The following is a 22,000-nucleotide window of genomic DNA, read 5'->3' as shown; positions in this document are numbered from 1 at the left end:
TAAAAACAAGAATGAAATGATCATGACTGCTGGGGACAGGATTATCTAAAGACAAATCTTGAGGTCTGTAACAATATCCTTACTTGGGGAAAAAGTGAGTCAGTGAAAACAGGAGTAAATTGACAGCAGAGACATCTGGAAAAAGGGAATCAGAACTGTAAGCACAGCTGGAGTGCAAGGGAAATCAGTCCTGAAAGAAAGATCTTATCATAAATGTTGTAGAAAGATAAGGGAAACATATACGGTAAGGACGGAGAAGCCATATCAAAGCAGTTACTCTGTACTCTTAAAAGTGGAAAACAAAAGTGACATGACATGGAAAGCCTGTGATCTGAGACTATCTCACCAAGATCTTAGTACCTTTCACCAACTTCACTCAAGTTATTGACACGCCACAGAACTGGAATCAAACTCAGGAGCCATAATCAGTTCAGTATTGTTTTAAATAAGAGTTACTTGAATCATATAGCTGCAGATTCAGGTCAGAGCTGTATTTGGTTAAAGGGTCTGAAAATGCAGAGGTTTGAAAGGTCTTTGGAATTTCACTTTGTCTCTCTCTTCTGCATCATATAAATCATTTCAATAATGTATAAGCAGAACTGTAATTTCTTTCATTATTTCTCTTTCAAAAGTATATTTTTCCATACACATGCCAAAATAACCACCACTTCATAGACTATCCAACAGGCTTTTCTAGTGTCTTAAAAACCTTAATCCTTTCCATAAGCAAGAACTGTGTAAAATGTGCATCAGCTCATTAGTTAATACAAATTCTTGCAGATTCAGTGACTTCACTAAAGATAGTTTATATGTGATGAATATTAGGGTCCATATGTTTTAGAAGTTCTCTGCTACAAAGAAAAAAACCTGAAAACTGAAGAATGATTAGAGAAACCTGCAGAGAAAAGCTTAGTCAAGTGGACCATCGGTCATATAATACCACACAAGTAATAGTTTGGACTTCATCTTTCAGATGTCAAGATACTCAAACAGAAATCAATTTATGGAAAAGAGCTCCATCTTAGGAACTTACATGGGAAAAGTTTTACAAGAAAATTCCAGATGATATAATGAATGCTCAAGAACTTATAGGTTATAGGTAAGAAACTTTCAGCTTCCCTAGATTCCCTTCAAAACGTCCATCCTAATCATGCAGACTCAATACTTTGGTTTTGCCATGAATCAAAGAACTAAGACAGATGCAACCCAATGCCCTTATTTTGGTAGACAATTTACTCATATCTTTCTGCTTTCAGTATTCTTGTAAGATGCTCTTTTTGCCATTGTTCTTGACATTCACAACTACAAGAGATTTATATGGCACTGCATACAACTATTATTAAATTCTTCAAAGCTAAAAAAAAAAAGTGCATCCAACTTCTGCAATCCACTACAGTTCATTGTTCCCAGTTCTAAGTATGACATATGTTAAAGTTAAACTCAAACCATACCCCCCCAACAGCTTTTTTTTCAGATTCAACTGCTTTATGTTTATTCTTCAACACTTTGAACTTTTCTCTCAGTCCTTTCATGGGATATATGGTAATCAACAAGCATCAGCAGCAGCAACAGTAAAAGATTAAAACACATAACTAAATGAAGAAAAAGTTAGTTGTGCACAGTTTTATGCAAGCCAGGGCAGAGTATTTCAATCCTACTGATATTCCTAATACAGCATGAGAACAGAAACAAGCATTTAATAGTGTTTGAGTATATCAGATGGTGAAGCAATAAAACTTAAAAAATTTTGAAGTGAAAAAACTTACAAATGACCTGCAGCTAGGATTCACTCTGAATGGCCACTTTGCAAACAAGCTCAATGAATAAAATATTCTCAAGAACAAGGTCAAATAAATAAGCAGACAGAAAGAACCACTTGTAGCAAAGTGCTCCCCGAACTCATTCCAAATACTTAGCAATTGCAATCAACACTTCTGAAAGCCTTGCACAATTTCCATCTGCTTTTCACTAGAGAAATAAGAAATAAATGTAGGGGGTTGTAAAAACAAAAAGATTTCAAAAATATTGATCTGAGGGATTAAATGGTAATAAGAAAGGAATACTGCAAGGTAAAATGTGATTGTCTTTTTCTTGACTAAAAATTCTTCTGGTTCACATTTCTGTTATAATGCTGCTACATTATGTTTTCTTTTGCTGAAATATTACATACACAGTAGGAAGGAAGAGACCTTGGTACTTGGACAATTTACCTACATTTAGTTCTATTAATATCATTAGACAGGAGAATCAGTGACACTGCAGCTAAAAGCTAGAGATGAACTCACCAGTGCTTTATCTTCTGTTGCCATGGACTACATGATGAACTCTGCAGTGACCTAAATTTATTACAGAATAGTGCTTGTTGCTGCTGTACCAAGCACTCTGTTGCAATTACAGCACATTAGGCAGAGGAGTGAATCTCAAGGGGAAATGTCTAGTCTTTTAATCAAGCAATAGAAAAGTCAGAGTGGACAAAAATTACACTGCTGTATATATCTGTAGTCAATCTGTACATGTACGTCTAGCAGCAGTCTTAATTTTGCCCAGAAAACGTTTTTATTATATACAGGGGTCATGACTGTACAGTTCGCTCACTTAATCTTTTCTGTACTTCAGTCCATTTTTTCCTGTATTATGTTCTCAATCTTCCTGAAATTTGTTGGGAACACCTGAGAGTTAAAATAACCAGTCTTAGGATTTCACCTTCAGACTGACCTATTTCAAATTAAGATAATCCTTTTTGTATATTTTGTTGGTGTATCTCACAAATCTGAAGATCTGGGGAAGCACACTGTGAGCTGAACGCTTGAAGACAGGCATACTGTTCTTGCAAACAGCTTTTAACATTTAATGGGATCTGTAAAGCTCACCTTACAAGTATTCTGAAATCTGATGTCATTCTTTTGTTCTAACGGATAAGAGGAAAGCTTTTGTAAACAGAGTGTTTCAAAACATTACTAATGAGTTTTCAAAAAAGAAACACTGTCATTTCTGTAGCAAGACCTGAAAGTGCTGAGGTTTAAAAAAAGGCTAATTTGAATTGCAGAAAAAAATAGGTCATGAAATTCAAGGCATATCTTAAATTCTGCTTATGGGCTGGATAGAGGAGAGCGAGTGAGCAAGCTCTTTTTACTTCTGTTCAAATGAACAGAAGGATTCCTAATGCTTTCAGGGAAGACAGGAGCAGACACAAAGAGACAATTCACATAACCCAACATTAAGCACCTGTCTGAGACACTAAAGCCAGGAACCTCGCTCACTCTGGGTTACCTGTAATGTGACTACAGAGGGCTGGTCACCTCCAAAGGGCTAATCAGCACTGTGCAGTTCTGAATCACATTCTGAATGTGCCTCCACCTGTTCTCTTTCCTAAATAAGGTACAATTTAAGGGCAATTAGGGTCCTAACTTGGGTGTATAATGTTAGATGCTTGAAGGTGACTGGTGTAAACCCTCCCTGTGCCCAATGAACAAAAAGAAAATAAAAATAATGAGTGCCTCTCATGACAATATAAGATTGTGATCTTGGAAACCCTGTTGCAAGTTAGGTTTCTTGGTCACTCAGTGAACCACAAGGATGAGTGTCATTCAGCTGAGTAAGGATTTGCAAGTTGCAAAATCAAAGGGCTTGTTCTTGTTTTTCTCATTCTCCTTTTTTAGATGTGCATGATAACATGCTATAAACACAGTAGTAAAGCAATGTGTATGCAGAACAAAATTACTTACCTCCTAACACCTTTGCTATTTTTGTTTTCATTGTGATTTTAGAGCTATGGGCATCACCCTGGGAACAGCTAAGTTACATACCTTTGTGACTCCAACAAATAAATGATTTATGTTTTCTGAAGAAGCTCAGTTCCACTAGAGTAGTAGAATTATAATACGTATTTGTAACTACAACACCTTTTATAAACTGTCAGTACTGTTGTTAAAATAAAAATTAAGGGTGAGACACTGTATACTTATGCTGTTCGTTTTACACTTCATTCATCTATTTCTACAATGGCAGCTTAATGCCTTATCATAATATTTCACAGTATGCATTCTGTGGTACATTCTGTGAAATATATGGATCACGAAAACACCTTCTAACAGGTGGGAACAGATATGCCACATGTATTATGGTAAAGTGTAGACATTACAGGCTCATTTCTTTACAATATATTTCTACCCATTATGTGTTTTAAGCACTAAACAGACCACACAGAACTTGGAGGGCATGTCAGAAATATGTATGAAAAATGCAGAGGGAACTGTCCCTATATCTGCAGGCTGACTAATATGCAAATACTAAACCATTTAGCACAGACAACAGATAAGACTGTTTGAGACTTACTGTATCTGAACTCTGTGCATTTTCACAGTGCCTTAGAATAAATGCTATCTGCCCCAGGTATTTTTAAAGTGTAGCTGACATATTGTATGACCCTTCCCTTTCCCTAACACATACTTCCCATCTGTGTGGAATAAGAAGTGTGGAGGACTTGAGGAAACCAGCCAGAGGTAAGCCTGCAACGCTGTTGTTAGAAGGTCAAAGGAAGATCTGGAGAACTGGAATAGCCTTAGATGCAAAATATTTCCTGAAGTGTGAGCAGAGTTTTGGAGAAAGGAATCTGGGTAGTTTGGAGGCAGAGCTTAAAAAAAAAAAAAAAGTAGCTAACAGGGGCAAACAAGCAGAGACAGAGGATAGAAAAAAAGACAAAGAAAGTTTACTGGAAAATGAGAGTCATAAATGAAGTTTTCTCGAAGTAGAAATTAAGAAAATGAAATGAGTCTTCAGGAAGAGATTGACAAGTGCAGCTGTCTCTGCAAATAACATTAGGAACCAGAGGCCACAGACAAAATACGCTAATTTAACACCAGCACTCACATAACACTTGGCATAATTAGGTAATTTCACTTCTTTAAAGAGAGTCAAAACTATATTTTCAGTCTCACTGTATGTCTGTGAGGTAGAATCATATAATTCCATTTTACGAATGGTTGCAACAAGGCATAAAACAGGAAGACAATTTGCTACACTAATTCAGTTAACTACAAATATCACCTGGAATGCTTAACATCCTCTACTAAATTAAGCATTTCTATGTAGAACTGCATTTGGAGGAGCCGTGAAAATTAAGGAGAAAGGCTAAAGGAGACATCCCTTTCTTGTTATGTTCCATATTTTCACCTTGAAGAATACCCAAAACCTTGAAGTAAAAAAGAAAGCATTGAAATATTTAAGCCTTTAAAAAATATCTATTTCATGGTTGTGGAGCTGAACATATACACACATATACACATACATATATGTATATGTGCATGCAGCAACACAGATGGAATTTTTTTCTAGTACACTTTACTGATCCTTATTTGTCATTGGAAGCTCCTTTACTCTTAGAAGAAAAGCTTCAGAGATTTCAGAGGAGCTGAGCTAGCTGGTTTAACTACATTCAACATCTCAAAATGATTATAATGATGACTGCACTTTAGCTACTTGATGGGAACCTTTTGGCAGCATAGTAATTCCCCTGCTGTTATTATTTGATGTGCTTTCATGATTATTTGTATGAGGACAAAGCACTATAAAAGGGTTAGACATAAGCAGGCACCGACATCAGCCCACACAGAAAAAAAAAGTCTTAAGATGCTAGTAAAAGATAGGGAATATGTAAAGTCTTATACAGCTTCTCAGTCTAATCTGTTTTTTTCTGCCTTTATTATGGCATGTAAAACAGCAATCTGGGTTGAGATGGAGGCCAATGTATAGAAAATAATTGTGTATTTGGCACTCATTTTCAAGTACTGCTAAAAGTTTTGGAATCACTTTGAGTCTGCAATGATTTTTTCAAAGCTATATTACAAGGAAACTGCTACCATGCATCAGTAATACTAACAAGGACCAGATTTGTTTTGTGGGTTCCTTCTCTCTGGCTTCCCATTTAGAGTTATTCTCATTATTCTGGCTCAAGGAACTTAGAAGGTCACCTCAATCATCTCTGCTGGCAATTTTCTCCCCTCTTGCAATTACACGTGGCAGTCTTGGCAACTGAAAATAAGACCAATAGTTTTGGGAAAAAATCAGACAAGAAGTCTGGCTGCCAGCAGAGAACCCTGAAAGTTTTGGTTCCTGCCAATGCCATCAGATACAAATTCTGGTCATTGCCACTTTGGTCAGGAGGATTAAGATCATCCAGTCTGGCATGTATTATTTCAACTAATTTAGCTAAAGTTACAATCTGTGTCTCTGAAAGAGACATGAAAGCACTGCATCACATCAGAAAACACCAGTATTCAGGGAGTAGGGTCCCAGCCAATGCTGGTTTAAAGACCACAGCTATGTAGTTAATGAAGTCTAGTTAAGAACAGCTGCTGGGCGTCAAGCCCAGCTGGGATAGCACAGCCCATGTCTTCACCAGTGAGGTCTCCTGTTTCCAGAGGAGGAAGACAAAGCAAATTCCTTCCTCGAGTGGTCCTCAGGACAATTTAGTTACCCAAATGTGCTCAGGAGTTGTTTGATAGGCTGCTGTTTTCCATGGGTTAAAGGCATGGTAACAGCTTAATGGTATCAACAGTACTGTATCAGGACCTGGTAGCACTCCCAGGTACCATTCAGAGTAGTTGTATACCATGACCTTGGAGGATGCTTGTAGGAGTAGACCTGAGACTAGTGTATGTGGGCAGATGGTTGAAGGATAGGCAGTGGTTTCACCATCATCATTCAGCAACCTGACCACCTCGACCAACTACTGCATTAACTTACTTACTTATCAAAGACTCACATCAGCCCTGGCACCTTAGTATCTGAGATGTTCCTTTTCTAGCAGCTAACAGAATTTACCTTTTGATGCTTCTGGGACATAGGTAAGTACTAAAATAGAAAACTGAGGCATAAAATAATTAAATTATTTTTGCAAGGCTACAGTCTAGAATAAGACTGGGAACTGGGTCAAGATTTCCTGCAAAACTGAATCCTAATCTTGCATCCTATCCACTAGACTATTCCTCATTCATGATTTGCTCCTCTGTGGGAGTGATCAAGAGCTAAATCCTGGAAGATGCCTGGCTTCTGCACAGGAAATACTGCCAGAGATAATCTCCTCACAAGACTACTTAGTGTGTGAGAGGACCACAATCTAAGTAATCCCACAACATCTCTTTCCTCTTTATATTTTAAAATTTTGTGGATAATTCCCTACTTGAAAGATCACAGACCTTTCTCTGCCACACAGCTTTCCATATTAACTGACCAATAGTTCATTTTTTTCCTGCAGCTGTCACAGTCTCCAATCCTTAAGTAAAACAATTTACTCTGGCTTCCATTTTTAACTAGCCTCATACTTTCTGGGCACACAGAGACTCCATGTATTCCTTGCTGGCATTTGCTAGAGCACAAAAAGGGAGTAGTAACATCAACATTATGAAAAGAATAACCATTCCTGCTTTGTTTTCCAGTAAAACAACGTTCATTCCTGTAACTGGATTGAAATGCATTGGAAAGGTAAAAACTTGTTACACAGTATTCAGACATTTGCTGAAACATCCAAACCATCATCAGCTTAACTTGGACCAGATTTTCTTCTAGCAGTGATTCAAATTAATGTTTCCTAGCTGTTTTATGAAAACAGACTGAACTTTAAAATTTTTTATGACTGTATTTTTTTTACTTTGGCTCTGTTTATTGAGGGTCTGAGCATCAGTACATTCACAATCCAAGCTTATTAAGGCCTCAGCATGTATGTAATATGACAGATAGTGGCCTGAATGACAGTTTTTTTCAGAACACTTCTTCAGAAGATATGAAATTAATTTCTTAAATAAGTAGACAAAATGTACTAATAAATTACCCTCATCTCATGCTTCTACATTTCTAGCGTATAATCATTACACTAGTATATAATTCAAAGGGCTATAAATGTTGAAGGAAAAGACATCATATTAGGTTAAAAATCAGAGACACTAGATTGATCAGGAATTAAGGCTGATGACGGCATAAACACATTTAGTCATTTAGTGTTACACTGAGAAATATTCCTGAGATATGAATAGCACTCCATGATTTGTTCAATACACCTTTTCTTTTCAAGGTCAGTGCTGGGGGAAAAAAAAATCATCTCATTTATCCTTTTCATGTTTCCTATGTCTTTTGAGAGGCTGGTGCATTTTCTAACCACATTACAATGAATTAGGTTTGCTTTCTAAATGAATCTCCAACAGAGAATTCATTCAGACTTATCAGTCTGGCGGCTTTCAGAAGCAGACTCAGGATTTTGAGCTTTTGAAAAGATTCAGTGCTAATACAGTTGCTATTTTACTATTTGACCACCTCCATCCCATGCATTATTTTCAATTCTCTTCCCTTACCTACATATCCAAACCTTTTCAAAAATAACACAGGTGCCTGCCCCCTCCAGAAAAGAAGATTCTGGGAGGTCATCTTTCAAATAGCCCTTTTCCGCAACTTGCAAACTTGGTTATCTTCTTCTTTCTTTGATAACACTGAGTTAATAGTGATGAAATCAACTGCAGCTGTAGGTTTTTTCCATAGTTTACCCACAATACATAGTTCACAGATAAAAGCAAGTATGATCCTTCATTCCATATGATATGAATTGATATGAACACTGAGTTTTGAAGTCTACTGGTCTTCTCTATACTGTATAGGTCAACAACTTCCAAATATGATAGTAAGAATTGGACAGTAGGAGCGAGGGCAAGGACACCAACTCCTTACTGCTTCCCTGTCATGCCTTCACACAGGGTGAGTATTAGTTGCTGCAGATAGAGATTAGAGACTCAAGAACCTTTCCTGAGCTCACTGTGGGTAAAGGGCTTGCAGGGCTCTTGCTTTCAATTGCTCACTATCAGAACAGAAATTCCCAACACAGTCCTGCAAACGTGGTCCTAACTGAAGAAGGTATGATCACTCATAGAAGAATGGCTTTCTGACCATTTTGTTTTATGTTTTTCTGATGAAGGACACCAACCGCTGTCTCAGAGACCAGCACACCCTGTCAATAGGGATACTATGGTTTTGTAACACTAGTACTTGTCCAACGTGAATTAGATTGATACTACTTATGTTATAGTTTGAGCTGAACCTTACTGCTTCCACAAGAGAAAAGCTGAAACAAGGTAGTTGGTAACTATAGGTAAGTACAGTTTGGTTTTGAATTCATGAAAAAACATTTTCCAAAATGATGTTGGAAAAGTAATTTTGTTAGCATCTACTGTAGTTCTTCAAAAGCAGTTAGTACCAATATACTGGTGCTTGACAAAATTGTTATACACACTCTGAAAAAAGCTATCATGAGCAAATTTCTTCATGAAACAACATTCATTAAAACCGGATATTCTCTTAGCTGGAAATGACACCTTACCATCTAGTCATTTTTCTAAAATAATTGCTAACAAGGCAAACAGCAGCAAACCAGTCATCTTCTACGGTTTCATAATGTGGACCAAATAGATCATATACAAAGAAAATGTGTCAATTAAATGGATGCTGTCTGCAATTAGTGTTTACTGCCATCCAGATTCACAGTCTGTATTATTACTATTCATGTGCTGAAGCTCCTTCTTCTCCAAGTTGTTTTCTCAAATATTGATTTAGAACAGAAAATGCTTAACCTAGAAGTAACCAGCAGAATACATATGATATAAATTCCTCCATCTATGGATATGATGACATTGAGGTAGTTACTGCTGACTTAGGAGCACAGTAGGGACAGACCAACAGACTGAAACACAGATTCAAATGTATGTACCAGATGCTCAGCTGATACAAAAAGGATCACATCTCCCTCACACGCAGCCCAGCTGCGCAGCACTGTACCATGTAACCTCCTGTCCTAGTGTTTGTGCTCTGCAACACAAGACTAGCAGAGGTTGATCAGTTTATATGAAGAATTGTAAGGAAAATAATAGGAGTAAAACAGGTTACACTGTAGGGTGTTCGAGTGATCTGGGGGCTGAATCATGATGTATTAGGCATGGTTTTACTGCAGGGTGCCATGAAGCCCTTGTGTTGGCTGGGAGTTATGTTGGCTCTGTTGGCAGCAGAGCATGTGTTCCCAGACCCTGTGACTCCCCTCTCCTCCATTTTTGCCATGGCTGAGTCTAGCCTTTTCTATTAAGGAGGCAGAGAAAACACAAAAGGAACTGTGTCTTTGTTTTTAATTTTGCCTAGGCAATTGCTTTCAGAGGAGAGTTGCAACAGGACCAGGTACTCAGGTTTGGAAGGACACGGCATGACAACAGAAAATGGGGAAGTGTTACAATTCACATAAGCAGCTTGTTTTATGTAGATAGCCACCTGCTTAAGACAAGCTGCCATTTTGTCTGATGTTCCTTGCTTTGCAAAACAGAACTGATTTCCATTAGTTAGTGACTAATTTCCTAATCAGATATCCATCTGAGTTTTTCCTGCTACGCTACTGCATACTGTACAGAAGGTCCACAAAGCAGCAATTGAGAATATTTGGATGATGATATTTAATTGATTTTTGTATGTTAAAGTACTAAATGACTAATGGCTGTTTACCTGGCAACCTGCTGTGATAAATACTCACACCATATTTTTTCTTTCCATAGGTCACAGCACTGAGAAGTATCATCCTTGAAAGCTCTAACCTTTCTGTTTCTGGACACTTTGTGACTCAGTGACTGTACCTTTTGTTATATGGGAGGATGTTCCAAAAATTATCATCATCACTACAAATACACATTGGTGCAATAAAAATCAGGGAATAAAGTTTATGTGTAAGAGAAAACCTGCAAGGGGAGAGTAAATAAGAAAGGACCTGCATCGGAAAAATTCCCTTTTGCATTATTATGCTGAAATGTGGTATTCTGGAAGCAAGGAAAATACTCAAATACATTTGGAGGAGGAATTTTAGAGATGTTGTAATGCAGGAAAGGGAAACAATGGTTAAAATTATGCATGTAGTTTAATGTAGCTTAATGTATTCTCCCATGAGTACTATCTTAATATGATGCATTAGCAACCGCACAGCCCCCCCAACTCACTTTGCTGCTGCACATGCCCCTGCAAACTTACACCAAAGATGTCATTTAGCGTAATTTCTCTTTTACCCTAAGTCTGTCTGGTCTTTTATGTAACTGCTCTTAACTTGGATTTCCTGGAAGACTTCATACTTGATACTGTTGGGTGAAAAAATTTACCTACAAGTAAAAAACAAAGCTCCAGACCACCTGAAGAATTTTCTGAATTTTTCATTGTTCACATAGTTTTGACAATGAAAACCTTAAAAACATGGAAAGAATCAAAACATTTCATTCTGATAATTATAAAATGTCATTTTCAGTACTTCAATTTATAAAGCCTCTGAACTTCTTTAGCAGAACACATCTTTTGATACCGAAGTGTTCTTTCTGAATTCTGATTTCATGAGAGCAAACATTTTTTTGTTTGTTTCAGATCAGTTTGAAGCTATCTATTACTATTTTCCTGTTAGACCAGAAATTTTAAAAATTGGTTATGTTCACATAGGTTACACTTTGGGATAATAATTTATCTGTGCGTCTGTGGTGGCAAAAAAATAAAACAATGGGAATTTGGAATTTGAAGGAAGAGAATTTGACCTGTATGTATGTCATAATTCTAGATCCAAACACATAATTGTGACAAAATCTTAGGAGGGATGTCATTTCTTTTTAGTCTCCATTTGCAAAGTCTGAGAGGCCATTATTCAGTCCTCTGAGATGCCAGATCCTACTTACTCATGTAATGTTTAGGATACATGCAGAATATACAGTCAGATTTTAACGTAACAATCGTTTGAGCAAACCTTTCTTCTGACTCTTACATAGTAAGGCTGTATTTACTTGTAAACTATGTTTTAGCACTGAAGGGAAATAACATGGTTGGTTAACCACAATTTAAAAATAAAGATGATGTCCTTGAAAATAACCAACACACACAGAGAACCATGGGAACCTCAAGACATCATTTAGTTTTCTTCCTGCCCAAAGGCGGGATCAATTATACTATTGTCAGCCTTGACAGATGTTAGTCTGACTCGTTCTTAAAGACTTCCACTGTGGGGGGCAGGGGCGAGGGGGGTGGGCTCCCAGGCACTCTTTTCCCATGCTTTGCTGTCCTTATCCTTTGAAATGAGTCTTTTTCCACCCACAGTTTAAGGCTACTTTCGTTCCACCTGCCACAGGCACAGAGATGAGGGGTAAGCAGGGTCCGACTTGTGTCTCCAGACTGGCTTTGTATCCTATCTGTTCCTTAGCCCATACACCTGCACATGTCCCCTACTTAAGGGCTCCTGCCATCTATCCCTGAATCTCTAGTGCATGAAAAATGCAGTAAGAATAAAATATATGTCGTCCAATTTACCAGGAATTATACACTGTTATGACTGTTGAATAAATATTAATACTACAATTAAATACCCCCATTCAAACATTTCAGCATTGAAAGGGATTATGAAACTCCTGAGGCCACAGTACAATAGAATGGAAAGAAATTTGTTAAATATATTTACTTTTATGTACATATAAATATGTATACATATCTATCTATTGCTTCTCCATTTGCATACTTGCACGTGCATATAACATATTATTACATGTATTAAGTTAGGCTAATACTACCTACTTTTTTCACCAGCAACATGGTGTTGCAGGCTTTTCAAATATCAGCTCTCCCCCTCTCCCCCCCAAAAAAAACCCCAACAGCTGAAAACATAAATCTTGGAGTCAGCGAAATAAAAAATAGACACTTTATTACACCACAGCATTTCCCTCCACTTTCTCTGTGGTATCATTTGAAGCCCGCTTTCTAAAACAGAAGTTGAACAAATGAATCCTTCTGTCCTCACTTTCAGTTGTCAGCAGTGCTTCAGCATGAGATGAAATAAATTGCCAGGCTCTTTCATCTTCTATAATCAGCTCTGCACAGCTGAGTACACCCACAGCCCTGAGAGCTGCCTTTGCCAGCACTAATTCTGTGTGGAAAGGGAAGTCTTTGTTAGTGCCACATTTCTAATGTTCTACACAGGAGTGGGTTTTATTATTTTTATTTCTCCCTTTTTCTCCTGTGCACTCTTCTCTGACTGATAAGCTATTGTACAATTCATTTTCTGCAGGAGAGAAGCTTTTGGGTGGTAACATTATTTTCAGAATGTGCTTGATGTAGGGTACTTCTATTCCAATGGGTGCCAATATCACTGATGGTATCAGTGCTTTTGCAACATAATACTTATAAATTGGAGTTGGTTTGAAGAAGCCTTTAACAAATCTAACAGCAGGTCAAAACATTTCATTTTTAGAAGTGTGAAAGCTCTAAATTCATTGCTGTTGCATCAGTGTGGGACATGGGGAGATTTACTTACCACAGGGTTATTTTTGTCTCTCCACCACACTTGCCCTGCTCAAGAACAGTGCAGAAGACATCAGGCAAGGGAGGACCAGAGTTTTCAAAGACTCGTAGGTAGCCTAAAATCCCAGGGTGGTATCTTGTATAAAATTAATCTTTGGGGAAGTGAGAGGCAATCAACTGAAAATCTGGCACTGTACATACAGAGACATGGAGATGGGCTTTGCTAATGCACTTACTGGGTCAGTTGATGGGTAATACAGCTGTCGCACCCTGAGCCTCCAGGTCATCAGCTCAAACTGAGGGCAGGTCAATAGCGTGAAACATGTTGTGGGCATGTGTGCTAGTCCCAGCAGCCACACGGAGAGCATCATCCTACCCACCACTCTTGCTGGCAGCCTCTAAGAGTGTGGCAAAGACCCACTGGCCACAGAAACTGAACTATGATACTCACATTCTTTCCCAGACTTAGTCCTTGAAGGCTAAAACTGTACAAATTTTAACATTTGAATGCCGGCTTCTACAACTGGGCTAAGGACTGAATTTTTCAGTCTCTTGCCCTATTCTACTATACATTAGATACAGCTAAATAAAAATGCCACATGCTACACTTCAGTAATCAATGAGCTAACACTGCCCAGCACAAGGGCAATAAGGCAGAGCAGAAGATCAACTTTCTCCAACCTTTTTACTTCAAGAACAGAAAACAAACCCTTTCCTACATGTTAAATGATGTCAGTAGTACAAGTCTAAGATCTGGGTACAGCCTGGTTTCTCATGGGCTGGTAAGTTCTTTGAAAAAGAATACATTAATTAAGCAGTGCAACCTAGCAGGAGGTGCAGTTTTATCATAAAATAATCACAATCCTGGCCAATTAGGAGGCCGAAGCAAAACACCTCACTACCCCTGAGAATTTGATTATCCCAAGACATGCACAACCAACAGATTTGGTTTATTAAAGCTCTCATAATTAAGTAGTGTTATTCTTCAGCAAATTAATATTTTAGAATCTGATTAAAAGAAAGCTGACCGTTAAGGATACTGTGTAGCAGAGCAAGCCTTATATATTATTCTACCTTTTAAAAATGTTTTAACAGCTAATAAAACTGCTGCCTGTGCCAAGTAGTTTTCAGTCCTGAAGTCACAGCTGAAAGTGCTGTTAATAATTTTTAAATTACTACATATTCACTGTTGACCTCTAAATGGCCTGGCTGATCTTTGGGCATCAGGAAAAAAATGATATGCATTTTTCCAGTATGCGTGTATCCTCGCTGCACCAAACTGTATTCCACTCTTGTCAGCATTGAGGGCTGCAGCAGGCAATCACTGTGCTCTCAGAGCTACTGGTAGAGGGGAAGGCAGGTTTCTGGGAGGTCTTGTTCTCCGCCTGGTGCTCACTGACAAATTCTATAATGAAGGCTTTCTGGAAAACACATTTCACCTCCTGGCTCTCATGATTTTGTGATGTGCCCACTCCCACCCAGATACATTGAACAACACTAAGGAAGCTGCACTGTTACAACCACTGACTTTCCTCCACAAGAATGCTGCAAGCTTGACTTTCAAAAGCTGAATGGACACACTGTGTAAAAACATTTCTGGTTGAAGGGTAACCATGCCTTCCCAAAGGCTGCTAAATATTTACAAGTATCATATAAATATAAAATGTAGATGTTATATGTCCCCATCCCTTGCACAACCACTTACAGATCAGAATAATAACATCTTGTAAACACTACCTAGTCATAAGTATGCAAAGCTCTGGAAATGCAAGCCCTGTAGCTACATCATAAGTAGGAAAGGATCTGGGCCAAAAGGAATACCTAACTACTAGGTATGTCAGAATTTAAAGCCAGGTCTCAATTTTGTTCTTTATAAGAGGCCAAACAAAACTCCCAGAGTTGAACTTCCGTGAACTTTAGGGTGTTTGAAATTTGAATTCAAAATGGGTATGCTGAGTCCATTTCTAATATCAAGAAAAGTTAAATAAAGTTAACAAGCAATATAAATAACAAAATGTAAGGAAATTCAAAATAAAGTCTAGCTGTGAGTTCAGACCACTGCACAGAGAATTTTAAACTTTTCCCCGTAGATTTTATCTAGTGTTTTCTTCAATTAACTCTAATCTACTTTACAGAAATCTCTATCACAGGTGTAAACACTATCAGGAAAAAGAGTAGTATAATTATATCAGAATTCACTTGTGTCAGGAAACGAATAATTGGGATTTCTTTCTGAATCAACAAACCCTTCCACTTGCCTATGCTTCTAACAAGCTCTTGCCTGCTGTTAGTGATATTAAAATCAAACAAAGGTCAGAGATTCCAACAACAGGTTCAAGGTTATCCTGAAAAATATGACTGAAGTGTTTGGACCCAAATAAAAGAACAGGCTATCATTTTCCAGACACCTTTATGGCAACTGAGCATGCAGGTGTGGACGTTTCAGGACTCACCTCTTGGCCACAATTGCTGCTAGGGTATGATGGCCAACTCCCCAAGGGTCAGGGAGATCCAACCAAGATGCAGATATGGATCCGCTTGCATCATTTCTCTTTCTGTCACTGTGAACCTGCCCAACAACAACAACAAAAAAGGTATTGTTTATTGCTATGAAGGAAGGAATGCTGACGTTAATATGCAATAACAACATACAACTTCTGTTTTTCACACCTCAGTCTGATAAAGAGCAACCACCTACCTGCTTTTGGCAAAACTAGCAAGACCAAAATAAGGTCCATCATGTTAATCAGGCAGGAGCTAGGTCATAAGTGTATTATTTTCGTCAAAACTTAGTTTCATCCAAAGCGATCTTTCACCCCATTAGGGAAAAGAAAGGCAGCATAACAGTTACCTGGAAGTGAATGAAATCAGCATCTCTCTCCCAAAGCAGGGAATTTTTGGGAAGATATTATGGCTAGCAGAGTATTTTCTCTCTTGCTCACGAGCATCTGGGGTCAATGGTAACATTCTTTGCAGAAAAATCTAGATGTTGCAGGCTATATCTACTGTAACAAATATAAAATCAAATCCATATGCATAAAACAACATACAGACATACATGCAGTAGCTATATTATTGCTACTGTTGAAATATTTAAGAAACCTGCTGCAAACTAGTTTCTTTAAGCTTGACCACAATTGTGTTTGAAAAGTTGAAAGCAAAATTAAGATGCAGTATGATTATTGGTATTTGTTGCAGCTAATATAAATCAGAACATTAAATATTAACAGAGGATATTGTCCAGTGACACCATTTGTTCTTTGTATAACACTAATTCCATCTAAGAACTTCTAAAATAATTTTATTAGTTAAAATAAGCACCTGTAAGACTCACAAAATGGTTATGTTCCAGGTAATTTTTTCCAAATACTGATCTGTCTCCTTCCCACATATCTGTTGTCTACAAAAAGCTCTTTGTAAAATATGTGAATTGAATTTAGCTTTTCTCAACGTGGTTTACAAAAGAGTGATACACTTGATATAAAAATAATATCCAGCTAAATGAATATAGAATAGCTGGAGCTGGAATATAAGTAGGTGAAATGAAGGAACTCAACAAACAGGTGCACAGTTAGATCTCAGCACATTAAATGTCAGTAAAGAAGATATTTGCTTTTTAATCTTTTCTAGCTGTGTTTGTGTTTAGAGAGAAGGATTTATTCTTGCAAAACATGTTTCATAACCCTCTCAGCAGTAGACTGATTGGCAGAAGCTTCTTTCTTACCTTTCTTTTGTATAATTAACTATTAGATCTTATTACTGTGTTTCCTGTATTTGACAGTGGTTTTCCTTTTGAAGCCAAAAGAAACTTTTTCATTAACTACAGCTGGCACAAGGCTAAGACCACTGACAGAGAAATTTGCTTTCAATCATATATTCCCATTATCAGTAATACACAGCATATGGGTGAAAGAGACACAAGAGGCAACCAATACTTTTGGACAATGCTGAATATCATGACCTTGCCATATTTTGTATTAAATTTACATTACATCCAGCAGTCAACGAGAACATTAAATATGTTGATATTACAAGTTCATAATATCCTTTCTTCCAAAGTGCTGATATGATTTTATAGGACAAGGGTTTGTACAATTCTAGACAGAACTGTGACTTTATTAATGGTCACTTATTAAATTTCTGAGATTCCAAGTACTCTACAAGGCAGAGTTCATAGACTGTGGCCAAATCCTGCTGGCTCTGGAGGAATTCTACAGAACAAGGTGCACAGCACTTTATCACAGGTCGGATTTTCCACAAAATACTTCTTTGATCTTTTTTTTTTCGTTATTAGCCCAGTGTTTTCATTACTGCAGTGTCAAGGGACATCATTGTTATATTCACTAGGCTGTTAGTGAGGGTAACAACATTTTAAGCACATTGATAATACTGTGTATTGGCAAAACCACTTCCATAGGTGTACATTTCCTTCTCAGAAAATTAAGAGTGTGCAGAGATACATCTGAATCCCAAGCTGAACTTCCTGAAAGTTTAAGACTTTCTAGAATTAGCATTTTGGCACCACTTATTACAGAAATGGGACCCAAGTGCAATACTTGGATCCAGACCTACACATGCATCCAAGTTTTCCCTATTTGGTGCTTGATGTAACTTCTGTTAAAGCCAGTGGGAGACTTTCCACTGACTTCACTCAAAATACATCAGGCCCTTGGCTGAGAAAATATTTAGACAGAAGAATTCAACCCATCACTAATTTTAATAAACATGTTTTTAAACTTTTCCATTAAGAAGAAAAGCTAACAAACTGAAATGCCTTTTTGAATATGAATTCTGTCTTCACAATGATGTATTGCAAAGACTTTTCTAATGACAAATTAAAATGCTCTTATGAAATCCTTATGCTCATTTATTATACATATACTGTTAAGATTTACAGAGGACAAAATGTGTGTGGTTTAAAAAAATACAAAGAAAATTTGGTTATTCTATTTGAGTCTAAGTGATCACGGAAAAACAACAATATTTGTATCATTTAGAGAAAAAGAATTGACATAAAGCCAGGTGACATTCAGTATTAATTTTAGAGATTAAAACTCTATGCAGGTCTCCTGAGAGTGCAAAAGATATGTCAGTTTTTTCTTTGTTGATTCTTTGTGAAAAGCGTAGTCGGTATAACTAGGGTCTTGTGCATGTAGCAGTACCTTGGTTTTACTAAGAAACAGTGGAAATTTCCTTAGCACATTAAAAAAAAAAAGAACCTTTTTAAAAAAAAAAAAAACTACTATGAAAACAAACTATCCACAAGTGCTGTCTTGCTAAAGCTAACAAGTTCCAACAACTGTTAATTTTGTCTGGTTCCTTGGTGGAAGATTTATATTGCAAACACATTCCCAGTTATGCTGTAATCCATCTCAAAGGTGGCATGATATCAACAGTCCCGCAGCCAGGGCCAGTTCTGTGGGTATGGGGGTGAAAGAAGGGCATCAAAAAAGAAACAAATCTTGGTTGCTGCAGTTCAAAGACCCATCCGATCAGAGCAGAAGGAGCTTATTTTGATTTCATATTTTGGTAAAAAAAACTGACATGAGTTTGTTTGTGTCTATTTGGGTTCTGCCAGATGGAAAGGTTTGCTCATCAGAGGCAGCTGTTTTAGCAAATTACCTCACTGTGGTATAATGACTGAGTTATAACAGGCTATTGAAGAAAATCCTTTCGTTTCCCAGTGAGATCATGATAACTAGAAACAATTTCAATAAGATTTTTGATTTACTTTGGAAAGGATTCAGTTGGAAAGACTAGTGATACAATGATGTATTTCTTTTGTTTGTATTTCTTTTTTATATGTATTAAGCATTTGGTTTTGCTTTGAACTAATGTATTTATTATTTTCTCTGGGGTGATATATTTCATTATTTAAAAATATAACTGCAATTACACTGGGAAGGAAGCTACTTTATATACAATATGCCTTACTGAAAAACCTATTCCAAAAACTCAGAATGAATTCATTCTTCGTCTTTTATACACTTACTGTGTGCGTTACATGATTAAAATGAGCACAAAGGAAAATGTAAAGCAACACAGATAGGAAAAGCTGCATACAGTCTGCATCCAGAAGGGTTATTTGAAGGGAAAAACCTTTTTTGGGAGTTTGAATGAAGTTGGCTTGGCTATTTTGAAGAGCTGAAGCAAAAAACTACATTTTCCCTATTTTAATTCCATTGCTGTAACTTTTCTAGAAACAGAATTAGCATGCTGGAGAGTAAACTACCACAGAAACTTGACATTTGGCAGGAACTTGGTCCCTTGGTCACAGTGGTGCTTTTGGAGGTCTAGTAAAAATTGGCTGTGACGAGGTCTGGCAGAAGCTGTGCTTCCTGTGGCTGCTGCAAATGCAGCCACCCAGCACTTGCATTGGTAGAGGTAATGTCAGTTTTGTCAGCGTTTTTTTCCCCCAACTCTGTTTTGAGATATTTGTTATAGGCTGTATTCCCAAAATGAAACCTGAACTGCATATAAAAAAGACCTTCCTGCTAATAGGCATCTCTCCCTCCAAGCAAAGGTACATGCAGTGAGCCTTGCCCATGCACTCTCTAGCAGAAATACTCTTCCCAGAGCCCACTCCCACGCCCACAGAGCTTAAAAAGCAAAATTCTTGCATCTTCCTCTCTGATCAAGCTGTTTCATTCAGTCGTCTTTTCTTTGACTGTTAGAGCAGATGAACATTTAGTCCTGCTTATGAGTCTTTTAGGACACAGCTACAGAGATTGTTCAAACACTAATCCTTTATGAGCTCCTGGCCTCTCAAAGGCAACTTCCCCGTGGCAGACACTTGCAAGGCACTTGGTAAAAAAACCTTACAATTAGCTTAGGAAAACCTGTTCCCCATATATGGATTCTACAGGTTTAAGTGATGCAATACCCTACACATCAGCACTAGAAACTTGATTGCAATACAGCTTGACACAGTTTATGACATCTGGCCACAGAAAGGGCATTCCTTACACTCCAGGGTATTATTTCAGGCCTTTCTGGAGGGGATATAATACTTCAGCTCAGTTAGCCAGTTCTATGGTTGCATAGTTCACTGGTCTTGGACAGCCTCTGTGGGCTAGCAGCCACAGCAGCAAATTTAGTCTAGACAGAGTTCTTATTTACTTTTACCACTGCAAGTGTGTACTTTGAATGACAACTTCACTGAGCTGCTCACAGTGAAACCCACATTTTCTTTTCAGAAGCAGTGACCAACACAGAACCCAGCAGCAGTTTAAAATGCTCCTTCCACCATACATGGTTGTCTTGCATTTAATTTGTTACTTTTTGTCCATTTTTGTTGCAGTATTATGAAGCTTTTTACAGTTTTCTTCAATATTGAATCACTTCAGCACTTGGGCCATCTGCTGTGCATACTTCCACCATAGTATTTACCATCTCTACCAGCTTATTCATAAAAAACTTAAGTGCCACCATCACTTTGGGAATGTGTCATTTATTCTTCTTCTTACCTTCCTGTTTCAGAACTCACATCACTTACATGACAGGACTTCAGTTACCATGTGCTGAATATGCAGTATGGGGTACACTCAATTAGCACTATGTGGCAATACATAATATTTGTGGCTAGTGTCTGTGTCTGGATATCCAGCTGTAAAGTCTCTACTTCACTTACATAATTCACATATACTGAAACCTGAGGAGATTTATAAAAATTTTGTGTATTTGTCAATATGAATGATCATAATCATATATAACAGGGGAGTTCTACTTCAGGAATATGTTATTCAATTCCCAAATCATAGAAAACATTCACGATTATCCTATCTCTAGTCCACCTGGGAAACAAGCTCAGTTTAATAGCTTGTTTTTCCCTAAGCATACTTTAGGCATTTATTAACCTGCAGTGTATCCTTCTTATATCATCAGACATATTATTTGGGGAGGGATCTTTAGATAGCGGTGTCACTTGGGAAATCTGCTGGGGACTTACACTCCTCATAAACCTTGCTTTTTACTGGCCACCGAGAGAGGAGACAGGTGCATAAGTGGGCAAGATCGACAGGTTAGAGGCAGAAAAGTGGGCTACTGGTGGGGAAGGCACTGGGAGTGGGGGGAACCGCACCGGGAAGAGCTCAGAGGAAACTCCTGGGAGAGAACATTGGAGTGTGGGACTGGTGGCGGCTGCCTGAGCTGTCATGTCCAGCCCCTTGCAAAGGCAGACAGTCCCGTGACTGGCCAGTCATCGAAAGGGTCCACAGAGTTCCTGCCTCACATCTGCCACATGCTCCACCAGCCATAAAAAACTTTCCAATACCCCACAGCAAAATTAAAACCTTTAGTACAAAACCAAAGCCACAGAAGCCGTAAAGTGTCACAGGAAATGAAGCAGAAAAGAACAAGGACACTTTTAATGTACTAAATCCATGAAGTAGCAGGAAATGTGGAAATTACCAGATGACTTTAGAAGACAGATTATACCACAGAGGAAGACAAAATAACTGCAATAGGGCTGCTAGTATGACCTTGGGAAAATTTTTTCCTGAAGACTTATTTGGCAAACTATAAGCATGTGTGCAAGTGATAGCAAGAAATACTTCTAGGAAAGGCAGGAAACTTTGCTCTTAACACTCTGCATTCAAATTTGGTAGCTTGCTTTCCCACAGTGCCGAGCATCAATAAACGTTTCATGAAAGGGTGAAAGAGAGTCCTT

The 22,000-nt window shown here is 37.8% G+C and overlaps 1 long non-coding RNA gene across 2 annotated transcripts in view; it reads right to left on the bottom strand.

Moving 5' to 3' along the window:
* LOC148050450 (uncharacterized) overlaps window positions 1-22,000 on the bottom strand; it is an 81,976-nt gene that overhangs the window by 5,538 nt on the left and 54,438 nt on the right. For both annotated transcript variants that reach the window (XR_015701092.1, XR_015701093.1), the window contains one exon: window positions 15,786-15,901. This is a non-coding gene — a long non-coding RNA (uncharacterized LOC148050450). The remainder of the gene's footprint in view (window positions 1-15,785; window positions 15,902-22,000) is intronic.

Source organism: Nipponia nippon, unplaced genomic scaffold, assembly GCF_047370975.1.
Source record: "Nipponia nippon isolate SJK-2023a ecotype South Korea unplaced genomic scaffold, ASM4737097v1 scaffold_8, whole genome shotgun sequence".
Classification (NCBI taxonomy): domain Eukaryota; kingdom Metazoa; phylum Chordata; class Aves; order Pelecaniformes; family Threskiornithidae; genus Nipponia; species Nipponia nippon.
Note: the sequence above shows the minus strand (reverse complement) of the source record. Positions and strands in the feature narration are given on the sequence as shown.